The 17,048-nt window shown below is 44.8% G+C and overlaps 1 protein-coding gene across 2 annotated transcripts in view; it reads left to right on the forward strand.

Moving 5' to 3' along the window:
- FAM193B (family with sequence similarity 193 member B) overlaps window positions 1-17,048 on the forward strand; it is a 31,725-nt gene that overhangs the window by 782 nt on the left and 13,895 nt on the right. The gene's annotated exons all lie outside the window — the stretch shown is intronic.

The following is a 17,048-nucleotide window of genomic DNA, read 5'->3' on the forward strand; positions in this document are numbered from 1 at the left end:
TACCCCTTCAGTGTGCAGTGGCCACCTTTTTGCTTGCATGCAACAGTCGCCAAGCATTTATAGTCCACCCTAGCCTGCAGGAGGCTGCTAGACCAGGTCCCCTTCTCCTTTACTTAGGAAAGCCCCATTCCATATGTTCCACGCACCACCAATTCTATAGCTTTTGGTGCTGGAGCACCCATACATTCTGTGCTTGCTGCATCTTTTCAGGCTTCTTGTTGCATCTTCCTCAGGTATAGAAAGACAGGCCTTCCTCCAAATACTAACTAGTACTTAGCATATGCAGCTTTATCTTCTGTTTGCATTTTGAGCATTTCCATTTCATTTGCTTCTCTTGTGGGGCTGAAAATTGAGTGGGGCCTTGCCCTGCGACCATGCTGTATCTTGTCCTTCAGATTGTGCCTGGGCCTGTTTTCAGATATATGCATGCATCCCTTCCCAGTAGGTAGGGGGTGGCAGCCAACTGAATCTTTGTGCAGTCTACATTTCTACTAAACAAGAAATCAGAGTAGGGAACTATTGTTGCTTGCTCAGATGAACTAGCACCATAGAATTGTAGAGTTGGAAGGGACCCTGAGGGTCATCCAGTCCAACCCCCTGCAATGCAGGAATCAACAAATGGCCACTATCCAATGTTTCTTGCAAGAAGGCTACTTTGGAAGGGTAGGGGCAGATGTGTGGACAGAGAACACATGAGACTAATGGCAGACAGCACTGACCAGTGTACACCACAGAAGGTCACTGTGTAAGTGATGCTCTGCCCTCCAAGAGGAATTGAGTTTCTCCAGCTGGATGTTGGTATTTGGGTGAATTTGCAGAGCTTTGCTGAGTTACTGTGGGACAATTGGACAGGAGCTGTGCTGCAAGCAGAATGCAGTTTGAGCCAAGGAAAGAGCTAGAACCTGGCATGGACAGAGGAGGATGTTCAAAATCCATTCCAGTGTGTCTCTTGGTCCTGAGTCTGCATAGGCAACAGCTACCCTTATGGGCACTGGGGAAACTGCTCCTATCTCTGTACTGTTAGCCATGTACGCTGAGGTGGCAAATCCTCAGGACAGCTTTGTGTTAACTAAGGATTGTAGAATTAGCCTTCTGGGAAGCCAGGCTGCTGTTGGCAGACAGCAGACCTGCAGGAGACTCAGCCAGAGTTACACAGAGTATGTGGAAGTGGGGGCTTGTCTACAGACTGTGCCAGTCGGCAAGGCATTTTCAGCCTTTTTCAGGGGGCGGGGCAGGGAGAGAGCGCTCTTCTTGTTTGCACACCTGTTTTTTAGCCTGGCTAACGAGCCATTTGGTGGGTGAAGCGGGCACAGTGGCAAATTTGTCCCTGGATAGGATACAGTGCACTTAGACTGGCATGTGTCTGGCCCAGGATAAAAGAATCCCAAACTATCATCATACAGAGTTGCTAGCAAGTAAGCAAGCAAGTCACCAGTCGCAGGAGAGCAGTCAACGTTTTTTGTCTGATTGTGTCTCCTAGACTTTTGCATGCAGTGGGAATGATTAAGAGGTAGTTTCTCTCCATGAAAGTTTGTGTCTCATCTGCCCCAGTGCTCAAGTTATGGACAAAAAGGTACAGGGTCCCTAGTGAAAGTCATAAGCCCGCACCCCCAACGTTCCCTGCTTTTAAACACCACGCCTCAGTGTAGCCTTTTCCCCCTCTCAGTTTTTAAACTTAAATTGATAAAATTATATCATTACAGTTTTAACAAAATTCATCCAATTCGTCTGTTACATCATACTTTGAATCCCTTTTTAGTTTTGTAAAAACTGGCTGAGGGGGTTAGCATCAAATAAAGAGAACTGGGGCCCCTCTAGACTGCCTGTAATTCAAGCATTGATCTGCCCCCTCCCCGCAAATATGCCAACTTCATTATTCAGAGATGAGAGGATTACAAATATCACATAAATGAGACCACAATAGACTATGATGTGCTATAGCAGGGTTGGGAATTGGTTGGGAGTGCTTCCCTTGCTGCTTATTAGAGCACGTATTCTCTACGGAGAACTGGGTTTAAGAGACTAGCACATAAGTGTGCAACAGATAAGTCAAGTCAGGGTGCAGCACAGCAGCTTTGAGAGTTGCCGGGTGGGGAGAGGAGTGCTGTTTGTCTGTCTTGTCTATACCAAGGATGGCCAACATCCATGCCATATGAGATGCACAGGGCATAACCTCTTGCCTCATGGCACTCCTCTCACATGCCTCTGAGACAGTGTTTCTCAAACTTTGGTCTCTAGCTGTTGTCGGACTACAACTCCCAACATCCCTAGCTAACAGGACCAGTGGTCAGGGCTGATTGGAGGTATAGTCCAACATCAGCTAGGGACCCAAGTTTGGGAAACACAACTCTAAGATACGGTGTGCTAATATGCTAGGGAGTCACTCTCGGCTTCTTGGTTTCCTTTGGTAGACGGACCTGTCACACTGAAACAAAGAACATGACTTTCCTAGCCTCACTTTTCACTTCGTAGATAGAAGAACAGCTCCCCTGGCCAAGATGCTGGAGTAAGGGACAATAAGTTCGTGACTGGGGGCTGGGATCTGGTCCTTGAGCATCTCAGCCACTCCACCCCTTGAATCCACCCCCACCCCCACACTCAGTAACTTGCTCATCTGTCAAAATAAAAAAATTCCTTCCAGTAGCACCTTAAAGACCAACTAACTTAGTTGGTCTTTAAGGTGCTACTGGAAGGAATTTTTTTATTTTGACTATGGCAGACCAACACGGCTACCTATCTACTACTTGCTCATCTGTGTAGTTGCTCATCTTCCATAGTTGTGGAAGATGCACCTCGAAGCAGCCCTGCTATCTACACTTCCAAGGGTCTAATGCTAGCTATGACTTTCAAGGCAGAAAAGGCTTCCACGATCAACAGGTTCACGCAGAGGATATTTGAGCATCTTCAGGAGATAAGTACAGAAGTAGAAGCCAGTGGAAAAGGCTTAGCATTGGAACAGCCAGGTACAGGCTAATACAAAAATATTAGTTAAAACCCATTATGATGCACTGTAATCAGTTTCCTAATTATGTGATTTCTATGTTCCTGGTATTTGGGACGCAAAATAGTAACTGGAAAGACCAGCTTGTTGCTGGCTTAAGAGCAGTTGCTACAGTGGCTTGGACAGAGCTGTTACTCTTACTGTCCCAGTGTAATGAAGTGTGATGCAAACCTGCAGTGGAAACTTAAGCACAGAGCAGGCTTCCAAATCCAGTTTGGAGAGGTAGTCTGCGAACAAAGACCAAAAGACGCTTTTAGTTGCATGTGGTGTCTGAAGTACCTATGTATTGCAAATAAAACAGAAAGCATTGTTGATAAATGAACAAGAAGCAGCAGCACCTGAATTCTGAGAGGAGTTACTGTTCCACAAAGCCACTTGCCTCTAGTTAAGACATGGGTTGGGGAGAAGAGAATCACTGAATCACAAGTTCCATACTTTCTGTTTCTTAACTATATCTCACATATCCAGCCACGAAGCTTCAGTCGGCTGATATGGGAAACCTTGATGGAAACTCCAGAAGAGCTTTCTGGTATGTGTAGCTCTACTGCAGGTTAACCTAAGCTGCAGAAAGAGAAGGCCGAGGTGCTGAGTGCATTAGCATAGATTTGTGCCTATGCTGTCCTTGCCCTGCCTGAATCACAGAGCCTTTGTTCCAAGCATTAAATGAGGGTACATAAATCGTTCCAATTGGATATTATCCTAGCAAGTTTTGTTAGGAATATCATCTAGCTTTTATTTTGTGCTTTCAGGTGTTTAAACGACTTTACATTGTTTCATTTACTCTAACAAGTGCTTATTCATCTAATCAGAGTCTAATGATTGGAGCAAAGCAGAAATGTGGGGAATTGGAGAAGACAAACAGTAGGCAGTCTGTTACTTTAGGATGCTACAAGTGTTCTGCAAAAGGGACAGTGCAACTAGCTACATGTAAACTTTTCAGGATAGCTCTAGGGAGATTTTAGGATAGCTTTTCTGTTCTCTCTGTTGGTCCCTGCAGCTCAGCTAAACTTCAAGTATGTGCATATGAATTGGGCGTATGCAGCTGTACACGTGCACACACTCTCCTTTACAGTTTGCAGGCTTCTGCAGCAAGCTGGAAACTGGCCAGCAGCAAACTGGAAGGCAATGGTTGCCATATACACCAAATGGGACAGATCTGCTATGCCTTAAAAAGCAGTGTGGCAAGAAGAATCCACAGGTGTATCTGCTTCCACTACCGCACTAAGAAAAACAGTACCTAGTGATCATCTCCCTTTTATATAGCTTTTCAAGGCAATGGAGCCTGGAGCCTGCAGTTAAACCAACAGCCGCACTTCAATACAATGAGGCAAGTTTCTCTTGTCCACTCATTTCTAAGCAATTAGGAATGTACTAGTGGAGCTGACCTTCACAGCACTTGTTCGGGAGCTGCATGGAGGCTAACTTACAATAGTCTAATTAAAGTAATTAAAAAGAAAGTTAGTCCTCCAAGCAAAAGCGACAGGGATGCTGCCAGGCAGCACACCAGAGCTAGTATTGTACAAGTTTTGCGAGACAGACTGCTAGTAGTAACGCCTCGGGTTCACAAAGTGAAATTTAGACTTGCCACAAACACTTAAGGCTGGGCAGGCGTGCTGACATACTTGTCCATAAGTTGGTGTTGCTTAGCACAGCAGCCAGATTTCTTTAGCTTGACTATACAGAGTGCATTAAGATCTTCCCTGCCTTTGATGTTGACTTTTTGCACTTCTCAGTCACAACTGTCAGCGGTTAGATTCTATGATGCCACGAAAGATTGCCACAATAATCCAAGTGTATTGTTTAATGTTGTCTTTCTGCTGCTGGTTTTTATTAGCAGTTGACTACCTAGAGGCTCACGGCAATTTCTGGAAAACTTTGGAGTGTCTTTATCCATCTCCTGGCTTCATTTCCCATTGTGCCAAACCAGATCCTGTCCTGCCCGTCCTGAGGTTGGAGTAGCCAGACAGAGTTTGAGAATGCGAACTAACAAAACTACCCAACAAACTTCCTTCTCCCCAGATTCAAGTACCAGTTGCAGTCTTGTTTAGCCAGGGCCATGATCCGGGGGTGCATTAACTGCAGTTATTTTTGTATGTTTCTTTTCAGCAGCTGTCACACTAAGTCAGTCTTGTAGTTAGCAACTGCCTCTTGGTGAACACCCAAATGGCCAACTGCTCGCTAGCCATAGCATACTGCACAAGATCGCCACAGTACTGTGCTTAACACAAAGCCACCTGCTGGGAGCTGGCTGTGTCCTTCTGCTCTCTAGCATTACAGACCCAGTGGCTCCAAAACTAGAAGAGCAAGTACACATAACGTTCAAAGGCTTCACATTGTGACATTTTGTTTTGCAGAAGTTGCGCCATGAAGGCGACACACTTACTCTTCCCTTCTTAGTGTTAGGAAGCTGCTGGTGCTCCAGTTCTGCTTTGACAGGATTCTAGGTGATCTTGCAATTAGACATCTAGGAGCTCAGGAAGGTGCTGTATACAGAAGCAGACCATTGTCCCACCCAGCCCATTGTCCCATTGTCCATACTGACTGGCTCAGTTCTTCAGGGTTGCAGACAGCAGACACTTCCAGTCCTACCTGGAAATGTCAATGATTGAATCAGGGACCTTCTGCATGTAAACAGAAGCTCTACAACTGAGATACAATCCTTCTCAAAGTGTTGGTGCTGACCTTTAAAGCCCTAAACGGCCTTGGCCCAGTATATCTGAAGGAGAGTCTCCACCCCCATCGTTCAGCCCGGACTCCGAGGGCCTTCTGACAGTTCCCTCACTGCGAGAAGTGAGGTTACAGGAAACCAGGCAGAGCGCCTTCTCAGTAGTGGCACCTGCCCTGTGGAATGCCCTCCCATCAGATGTCAAGGAAATAAACAACTATCTGAATATTGGAAGGCATCTGAAGGCAGCCCTGTTTAGGGAAGTTTTTAACGTTTGAAGTTTTATTGTGTTTTTAAAATTCTGTTGGGAGCCGCTGTGATACCGCCCAGAGTGGCTGGGGAAACACAGCCAGATGGGTGGGGTATAAATAACAAAAAATATTATTATTATTATTATTATTATTATTATTATTCTCTAGAAATAGCAGAAGACACAGGAAGCCAGAGCAAACTGTGAAAGACCCCAGGGCTTCTTTTCTGGAAAAAGAGGTGCCAGAACTTGTTGAGCTTTTTTTAAGGGAGAAACCATCAAAAGTTGTTGAACTTCTCACACCAATCGCCTTGTTGCCTGCAGCCTCCATCATCACTCACCACAGAGTGCCGTGTCGCCCACAGCCTCTGGCACTCAGCCTCCTGTGACAGGTTGCCAGAACGCACCAAAGAAGTGCCGGAATTCGGTTCTGGTGAGTTCCAGCTGAAAAAAAGCCCTGCCCGTAGCAGTCACCTTTGTGTAGCCACCCACTTATGTGACTATGGAAAAATATCCCCTCACCAGGTCCCCCGTTTGCGGCTCAGGGAAGAGGATAGTTAGCTGCCTTTCCTGCCACTCAGTAGAAAAGGATATCTTGGTAGTTTACAGCACTTTTTTTCAGCTGGAACTCACCGGAACTCAGTTTCAGCACCTCTCAGCGCCACTGCCATTATAAGAGAATGAGGGAGGCATTTGTGGTGAGTTTAGGCACCTCTTTTTCTAGTAAAATAGTTGGTACTTTGGTACTAGTCCGGTGGTTCTCAAAGGGTGTGGCAGGAGAGGATGGCAAGTGTGGTGGGAAGATTCAAGGAATCAAAGAAACGTTCAAACATTTCAGTGTAGTATAGCATAAAAAAAACACCCACAATTTTTAAACCATGGAATATGTAGCTGCATTGTTTTATATACTTTCCAGATTTCTTATTTTCATATTATAAAGTAGTTGTGTTCTATGTTATAAATCAGGCATTGCTAGGAGTTGTTTCTTTTTGTTTTCTTATATATTTCTTATCAGTAAAAAATTTAAGGTGGCCCAAAGAAGAAAGTTTGCAAACCTCTGTACTAGTAGATACCCTTGGCAAGGACAAGAAAGGGTTTTGATGCATGCTCATCTCGGGAGCGTGTGTGAGGAAGGACCAGGCCATTCTGCTGCCACCTCTGCTTGTCTAGACTGCAATGAGATGATGGCATGCTGCTGACTTAGCTGCTGAGCAACTAAGAGGCGGTGACAGGGATAAGTCAAAATCCTTACTACCATCTTTACTGACACTCCTGACTACTGGAAAAAGTTAGTGCTCCCAGTGCTGCATGCAGAACAACATCAATAAACTGCTGTATCCATAAGTTGTAGTTTGAGGTGAGGAGGCTGAGGGTTAAGAAGAGTAGACACCTCTGCTTTCCCTTCCCATATGCAAGTGGTCAACTCCCTTACATCAGTAGGCCATGTGTACCTAGGAGCCGAGTAGCAAAGTTGCAGAGTAAGATACATGGGCGCGTCTCTCCTTCTGCCCAGTCGTCAGAACACACTTGCTCTTTAGCATTGAGAGACTGTTCCCAACATTTTCTCTTCTCAGATTAAACGGCCACAGCCAGTAGCCTTTTAATGCACCGGAAGGGAGTTGGGGCAGAGCCAAACTTCTAAACTACTTTCTGAATTCAGTTTCAAAGAGCAGGTCAGGTGCAAAAATTCCTAGAAGGGGAACTAGCTCAGATATGCATGTACAAGTATCAGCAGCTCAGATACCAAGATGCTTCTGAAAGCTGTGGGAGTGTTTTGAAAGGCACAGCTCAGGTCCTCAGTTGATATACCAGCTGAAAGGGAGCCTCTCACACTTCTGGATTGAAGCCTAGGTTGGAAGAAATGACCCAGCCTTCAGAATTAGTACAAATATCTCTTCTCTGTCTACACTAAACATTCCATAGCAAGGTCTTAGCCCAGGCATGGCCAAACCTGGTCCTCCAGCTGTTTTGGGACTACAGTTCCCATCATCCCTGACCACTGGTCCTGTTAGCTAGGGATGATGGGAGTTGTAGTCCCAAAACAGCTGGAGGGCCAAGTTTGGCCATGCCTCTTAGCCTTTTGGTCTTTACATTACTCCCATTCATTTCTCTTTTTTAAAAAATCTGTTGATTGCTCACTTCTTTCAGAGGTCCTTTTGCAAAAAGGTGTGCAGCAAGATACTAGTAAGCTTTATTAGTTATCATTTCAGTGGCAAGGCTGAAATGGACTGGTTACAAACATTCTCCCAAAAGGGAGCTTTTATAGGATGTTCCTTCCTCCCCACCCCCAAGTTAGTCCTTGCTTTGAGAGGGTACCAAGAGAGCAGTTTAGGGACAGAGAGCCAAAAAGGGAGAGACTTGAATAGTGGCATTGGGAACAAACCAGTGAGTGCTGATTTGTTATCTGTGTTTGGACTGCTTGGATATTACACAGCAGGACTGGGACATATTATTTGTTAAATACAAGCTGGATTTCTTCCTGCATCTAACTCTTATCCTCTGTTTAGGCATTCCATACACTATGCTCAAATAAAGGCAAAAAGCTTACCTACTTCAGCAGCAAGCCACCCACCAGCTTCAGAGTCAGTTGGTCAGATTTTTAAAAACACACAACCACCACCATCCCAATACTTAGCATTATATAACAGCAGTTGCCTGTGTGCCTATTGCTCTGATCCAAACAGATATATATATTGTTCCGTGGTATAAGAAGGTAGGCTTTGCTCCTGTTTTTTGAAAATGTATACTCTGCTTCCGGGCAAGAGCTGTTCAAGACATCACAATAAAAGCTACAACATTTTTTAAAAATCAAATAATTAATTGTGTAGGGAGGTTATCTGCTGTATCAACTTCTGTTTCTACAGTTACTTCATACTTCTTTCACTGTTCTGTTTAGAGCTGTCAGCTAAACCAAAATGAATTTGGTGTGTCTGCTGTTTAACAACTTACATTTACACCACTTTGCATATTACTAAAACTGCAACAGAACTGCTTTTTTGAGACCTCGCCATGCAAAATATCCTACCATTTATTTCCTTGCTATACATCGGAACCCAAATGCCAAACTTGCTTTTAAATCACAGCACTACCAATTAAAACTTTCCCTTCATTAAAGTGGCTAAAGGCTTGGGCAATTGATTTATAGATTTAAAAGTTGTTGCCCTAATTCAAACAGATAGCTTTCTATCATGGAGTTTACCATAAGCCCTCACCCCTCTTTTCAGTTCCTCATTTTTCAAAGAGCAAATAAATCATCTATACATCTTAGAGGGCAGCGCTGGACTCACAGAAGTGACTTTAAAAGAGAGCTTCTAACAGGATATCTACAGGTGAGGAGGGGAATCACAGTTAGTTCCAGCTTTAAGAAATGGGAAGATGAGATGCAGCTTATGTATCTCATCTTGAACAAGTGACTCTTCCAACAAGAAAGGCCCTCCTCTCTGGGAAAACGAGTCCCTTCCTAGCCAACCAAGGCTCCCTGGGGTAGCACACCTGAATATAAAAATATACTAACCAAGATGACCACAATACAAGAAGATTTCAGTTACTAGCTGTGAGCACACAAGGAAAATTTAATTTTGAAGCCTATAGGAAATCTATATCTAAAAACAGAAGTCAGAACTACCTGTGTTATTCAGCACACTCTCACTCTCCAATTACCTGGAAGAGGATTCTCTAGGGACTCACCTGCTTAATATAGTCCTGAATGTTAGCAGGAAGAATAGCATAGGCTGGAACATGCTATAGACTGGGGACGCTCAGAACTACATTTGTTTGAGCCATTTTCAAAGTTAAGAAGCCTCATAGTAGACAGAGGGGAATCACAGACACATCTAACATTTGAAACTATGGGGAGGGTGGTAGTGGTGTTACCATTCAGCCAATCAGAAAGCACCCACATTCTGTCTTTCCCTTCAGTATTATCCTAAAAGATGTCTGTCTGTTTCCCTTATAAAGCACCTGAGGATCTACTACGCATGCTCAGTACTGTAATTGTTTGCTGGTTGGATGCATGACCAAGGAGTGGGTGGAATTGAAACTATAAATACAACACTTCCTGGTTGGGGCTTTGGTTTTTATATGGTCCAATTAGTTTGGTATGTTCTGGGGAAATGCATTAAGTAATGATTGAGTGGATTATTTTCTCTTAAACACTTTTCCTTGCTGTAGTTACCCTTCCCCTAACATTTTTGGAAATACTTATTTTCTGTTTTAACTTTAAAGCTGGTAAAATTAAGTCAAGGTGTGGGCATCTCCTTTTCATACGTTGTTCAGGTAAAACTTAGCAGTCCCAAACCAAACAAGTTTTATGGTGGTATCTCGATGTTGTAGTTGTTGTAGGTGTGTGATGTTTTGATAAAAACGCTTCCCTTGGGGTGGTCTTGATTCCCTGTTAAAAACGTTTGTGGGTAGCTTTGCACTCTGGTTATTTTTCTAGCTGTCACATTGTAAATTGGAGGCCTGCCTCAGAGAAGGCCAGGTCATTCCAAGGTAGCTATATCATGTTGCTCAACCCTTAATGTGCCACATGGTGCAGGTAGAGTTGGAATCCTTTGCAGAAGCTCTTGCCAGAAAGGTTGAGGTAATGTGTGTGGACTTTAAGTCAAAGATCTTGCTGGGCAGCCTCACTCAGCCTGGTGGCCCCCAGATTTTTGGACTGCAACTCCTATCATCCCTGATGATTAGTCATTCTGGTTGGGGTTTGATGGGAATTATGCTTCAAACATCTGGAGTAGGGGCAGGGAATTAGATCTGGCTGGCAGATCCCTCACCTTTAGCTCCCTCACCCAGTGACCCAGCTTTGACAGGTGAATATAGCTGCCTATATGTAAAGGTAAAGGACCCCTGGACAGTTAAGTCCAGTCAAAGGTGACTGGGGTTGCGGCGCTCATCTCGCTTTTAGGCTGAGGGAGTCGGTGTTTGTCCACAGACAGCTTTCCGGGTCATGTGGCCAGCATGACTAAACTGCTTCTGGCACAATGGAACACCGTGACGGAAACCAGAGTGCACAGAAACACCGTTTACCTTCCCGCCACAGCAGTACCTATTTATCTACTTGCACAGGTGTGCTTTCGAGCTGCTAGGTTGGCAGGAGCTGGGACAGAGCAACGGGAACTCACCCCGTTGCCCGGATTAGCTGCTCAGTTGTTACAGCAAGCCTCTTTGAAGTCCGTTTCCATGTGTGGTTTGAATCAAAGTGATGCCTGCGAATGGAAAAATTCAGTGGCACTCGTAGGTCAGTATTGTCAGCAAGCCTTGCTTACCAAGGCAGAATTGGGAGCACCCTTTAAGTTCCAGATTGTTCATTAGCTGTTGAGGTTTTACCTGGCCCACAACTGATGTCATATATGATGTTGGGTGGGTGTGGTTTGGGGAAAACTGCCTCACAAGCCAGACTAGAAACCCTGTCAGGCCTAATTAGTGCTTGCAGACCAGAGATTCTCCACTGCTGGTCTAGATCAGCCTTTCACAACCTTGGGTCGCCATATGTTGTTGGACTACAGCTCCCATCACCCCTGGTTAGCAGGACCAGTGGTCAGGGATGATGGGAGTTGTAGTCCAACAACATATGGCGACCCAAGGTTGAGAAAGGCTGGTCTAGAGGTTAATACGTTGTAGATGAAATTTTAAATCTAGATTAGTATTAGTGAGGCTACAATCTTACGCACACGTACATGGGAGTAAGCTCCATTGAACTAAGTGGGTCTTCTAAATACTTGTATATAGTACTGCATATGATATTGGACAGCAGCATGGTAGTTGTTGACCAAAAATGTATGGAGCAGGAAAGATTCCTGGGTTCCTTCTCTGGATTCCTTCCTCTTCTCCCCTTGTGTGCTGTACTGGGGGTTCTCCTGAACACCCCCCCATCCAATTTTGGGGCTTGGGAAAGTGAGAAAGGCATTGTGCTAGTGGAAGTCCTTGCACAGGCTTCCACTACCAAGACTCAGTTGAACCCCACCTTTAGCCTCTCGTATTCCTGGTAATACCATTATCAAACTGAAACAGTAGCATGCTGCGATAGCATTTAATGCATGGTCTGAAAGAGAGACACTTGTAGATCAACCTAATTAGTAAATAATAAATAAAATTGTGATTGTTTTCAGCATGAGTAAATCTTGTCTTCCCTACTCTTTGATTAGTAACATAAGAAACTGCCTTTTTCTGACTTGGCCTATTGGTTCATCTCTCAGTATTGTCTACAGAGACTTGCAGTAGCTTTCCAGGGTTTCAGTGATAGGGTCCCCTCCACCAGCAAATGATCAAATTGTGCATGGTAGTTAAATATACGGCATCACTTCATTTAGCCAGGTTAAACTGGTCTAGTGTGGAAGCAAGTACCCCGTTCTGATGTAGCCAAGCCATCGGCACTGACAAGTCAGCTTTTCAGGGGAATAGGAGCAGAGATGACTGCTTAACAGAACAAGAAACTTGTCTTCGCTGACAATGCAGGGCACATGCTGCTTAGCCTACGATCTGCAGGGTGAGCATGATCTAGCGGGCTTTTGTTAGTGATTCATATCCTGGAGTGTGGTGTCAGTCACAGCGAGGTCAGCTTTCAAACCTCCTATTAGCAATAAAGAAGATCTACCACTGTGGCAAAATTGGGAAAGGAGTACGGCAAGGCTGTATATTGTCTCCCTGGTTATTTAACTTATATGCAGAATTCATCATGCGAAAGGCTGGGCTGGATGAATCCCTAGCCGGAATTAAGATTGCTGGAAGAAATATCAACCACCTCAGATATGCAGATGACACAACCTTGATGGCAGAAAGTGAGGAGGAATTAAAGAACCTTTTATTGAAGGTGAAAGAGGAGAGCGCAAAATATGGTCTGAAGCTCAACATCAAAAAAACGAAGATCATGGCCACTGGGCCCATCACCTCCTGGCAAATAGAAGGGGAAGAAATGGAGGCAGTGAGAGATTTCACTTTCTTGGGCTCCATGATCACTGCAGATGGTGACAGCAGTCATGAAATTAAGAGACGCCTGTTTCTTGGGAGAAAGGCAATGGCAAACCTAGACAGCATCTTAAAAAGTAGAGACATCACCTTGCCAACAAAGGTCCGTATAGTAAAAGCTATGGTTTTCCCAGTAGTGATGTATGGAAGTGAGAGCTGGACCATAAAGAAGGCTGATCGCCGAAGAATTGATGCTTTTGAATTATGGTGCTGGAGGAGACTCTTGAGAGTCCCATGGACTGCAAGAAGATCAAACCTATCCATTCTTAAGGAAATCAGCCCTGAGTGCTCACTGGAAGGACAGATTGTGAAGCTGAGACTCCAATACTTTGGCCACCTCATGAGAAGAGAAGACTCCCTGGAAAAGACCCTGATGTTGGGAAAGATGGAGGGCACAAGGAGAAGGGGACGACAGAGGATGAGATGGTTGGATAGTGTCTTCGAAGCTACCAGCATGAGTTTGACCAAACTGTGGGAGGCAGTGGAAGACAGAAGTGCCTGGCATGCTCTGGTCCATGGGGTCACGAAGAGTCGGACACGACTAAACAACTAAACAACAACAAACCACTGTGGCATTTCCCACATGCCTTAAGAAATATGGATTAAATATCTGAAGTCTGATCCATAGACCATAGTTCTTAAACATGCCACTATCCCTTTCTGCCCTCAGCAAATCTCTAAGGTGCACAAGGCTGCTGGAGAACATGTCCAGTCAGATGAGCAGCGATTTGATTCTGGGGTTGTGTCCAGATGTATGTGACCTTTGTGGCGAGCTTGCAGGGAAAGAGCACTCACTGTGGAGGGGGTCAAACAACTCATTCATACAAAGAATGCATGAGGGGGGTCACAGGGCTATGTGGGTTACACCTCCCCCTCCCCTGCTGGTGTGTCCAAAAGGTGGCCTGCCCCACTACTCAAGTCTTCTATACATGTGAATTCCCACTCATCTGAGGTAGTTCTACCTGTGTACACACTATGTGTAGTGACTCTTTAAATGCTTGTCATTTGTCCAGCCAGTGATGGCTGCAGGCTGGTGGACAGGGCCCTGCTTTCTCCCTCAGAGCTTGAGAGTTTTACTTTTGAATGACTCTTAACGTGTTGTGCCTTACATACAGACTTCTCTTCAAGATCCATCTCTGGGAGACCAGCTTAACCTGTTTCTGCAGAAGCTGGCCATGGAGATTGATTGACTGATTCCTAGGATAACACTGCCATTTCTTTCATTCACCCTTCAGTTTTCTTTTTTTAAAAAAAAATCAAAATGAATAGAATAAATAAATAAGGAATTGATTGTTTTTATTCAGATTGGGCTCTGTGACCGGACATAGTTAAGCCATAGTTTTTTTAAAAAAAAAATATTTAAAAGGCAGGCTGCCTGCCCGAAATGGGGAAGGGGTCAAAATGGAGTAGTGAATCAGAACTGAATTCACTGGTAAATGCATGTCGAAAGGGTTGGTTCAAGCCATGTGGAAACGAGCAGCTTGCCCTGATTTTGAAGTATGTCTGCACACAGCCTGGGTTCCCCATACTTAAGAGAACTTTCTACCTACATATATTTCAAGCGACCTCTGCCACCACGATGGGGAAACTCAGGAGTCATTATTTGCTCAAGGTGATGCATTTTTTGACGTAGGGTGCAATTTTCATGCGGGGACTCTTTCTAAGCAAGTGACTTCCTACGTGGAATAGCCCTGCAGGAGAATTAATCTGCACCAGACAGTTCATATCTGGATCAGACGCAAGACAAAACAAAGAGATAAGTGTTTGGCTGGTAATGTTCTCATCCGAAACCTCAGAAGAGGCGTAATGTTTAGAATTCAGGAGTGAGGAATCTGTGGCTCTCTAGAGTTGGAGTGCAACATTATTTGGAGGGCCACATGTTCCCCATCCCTGAGTTAAATTGACATGATGGGGCAGGGCCACGTAGGCTCCAATGTGTTTTGACAGAGCAGCATGCTCACTAAAATGAGGGTGGAGGCAGTGGCGGAGCTTCATGCTTTGGCACCGGGGTGGGGGGTGGGGTGGAGAGCAGATGGGGGTGGGGCTGGCATGTGTCCTGGGCAGGGGGGCAGCCGCGATGGCACCCTGCCGCGATTGCACTGCCGGGGGCGGGGCGCTCCCCCCACACTCCTCTTCCTCTGCCAGTGGGTGGAGGACACTGCTGGATGGGTGTAAAGTATCGTCAGTGGGCAAAAGAAAAAAGGGAGGGGCACTCACACACTTGCCTGTAGACTACTGATCAGAAGGAAGCAAAGAATGAGAGGGCAATACCTCCTAACTCAACCTCAGCACTCAAAATGAAGGCTGGATAGGATGAGAGAGAAGCTCTTGCTTCTTTAGGAAGGCCTACTTAAGTTTGTAGAACTATCATGGTTGTGGCACTTGTGGCTAGAAGCTGGAGCAGGAATAGGTGATGGTCAGGGCTGGCTCAAGACATTTTGCTGCCTGAGGCAGAGGACCAGCTGGTGCCCTCCCCCAACTAACCAACCAGTCAGTCAGTCAGTCAGTCATTTTATTCATATTCCACCTTTCCAAGGTTAAAACCATGCTCAAGGTGGCTTACAATTTATTTTTAAAATGACATAACTACAAATGTAATACAGGTAATCCTAAATAATAAACAAATTGTCAAGAAGTTCACAACCAAATTGAACAATTTACACATAAATCATAAGATACAAAATGCAAGATACAAGAAGGTAACAACAACAACAGAAAAAAACAACCAACAAAACCCCCTAAACTATGCCCCAGCTCCAAGGCACATACAGAAGCCAATTGGACTGGCATTTGAAATTTACTCCAGTAATGATGAACAGGATCTTCCACTGTACTTGAGGGCAGCAGGCTAGCAGGATGGGCCACATGGCACACACAGCTCTGCCCACTCCCTGTACCTCAGTATCTGCCGCCTGAGGCAGTTGCCTCTCTCTGCCTCATTGCAGGGCTGGCTCTGGTGAGGGTTGCTGTAGGTGTGTGAAGTAGAGGTGGTGGTGGTAGGGAGCTTATGACAAACTCGGGGACGTGTTTGCTAAGTCCAGGAGCAGCAGCAACAGGCGAAATGGATACATTTCAGGGATCCCGGTAATAGATACTGCTTAAGCAGTAGATATATTTTTCATTACGGTGTGGGTTGGATAGCTGAAAGTAAAGACCTTCGGTTGCATTTACTCTAAGTGACATCAGGAGTTGTGGAAATAACGAGTGCTACTTCTTATACCCAAAGAGTTATTTCTTCCATCAACAATATTGAAATTTGTTCCAGAAAGTTTGGAATTTCCAAACAGGCATGACAAGGTGTGGAGTCCTGTGTTCTGAATCTGTCTCTTGCTGTGTCAGTCCTCCTTTTGAGAACCTCGCTCCTTGATAGGGATTTCCAGGGAACAAAGGTGTGGTGAGAAGAGGCTTGCCTAGGGAACAAAGATGAGTGTGTTTTAAGGAGATGTTTGCCTGCCTTGCAGTGTTTAATTTAGGAGGTGAAATCAACATCTGATGATTGCCGGTGATAGGTGCATATTCTAGGATTAAAAACAACAACACTCATTTAAGAGAAGAGTTAAGGCATTTATGAATTCACTCAGGCACCAAAAAGCATGGAAACAGTAAGTTAAGGCAACAGCCTTAGCTTCTCTGCCATGGAATTGGTAAAAACCTATGTATTACCTTAGCCTTTGCCAACCCAATGCCTTCCAGATGTTTTGGACGGTGACTGGCTGAAGTTGATGGGAGCTGCAGTCTAAAACATAGGTAGGCACAGTCTGATCTATATGCTGTGCCCATTTACAACTTAGCGTCTGTGCACACAAATTTTATCTGGGTTTTTCAGCCCAAATCCTCTATTTATATCGGTTGGGAGAACTCTGAAGCTGGGAAGCTGGTCTTTAGTTAGATATATAGTTTTACATTCTAAGGGTTGTATCCAATGAAATCAATGTGCAAGCAGAACAGATTTGGTAAACACAATGAAATTCCTCCCCCCCCCCCCGACTGTCAGCTCCCTAAATCTGTTCTGGTTCTTCCCTCCAACTCTCCAGCGCAGATTTAGAGGAGAGTAGAGAAGTTCCAGTGCACTTGCAGAAGTCATTCCATGCATGTAATGATTTAGTTGGATATAACCCTAAACTTTTGATTTGCTTACCTTAAGCTGTAAAGTACAAACTGTACATGTT

Source organism: Podarcis liolepis (genome assembly GCF_965112155.1).
Source record: "Podarcis liolepis genome assembly, chromosome: 2".
Classification (NCBI taxonomy): domain Eukaryota; kingdom Metazoa; phylum Chordata; class Lepidosauria; order Squamata; family Lacertidae; genus Podarcis; species Podarcis liolepis.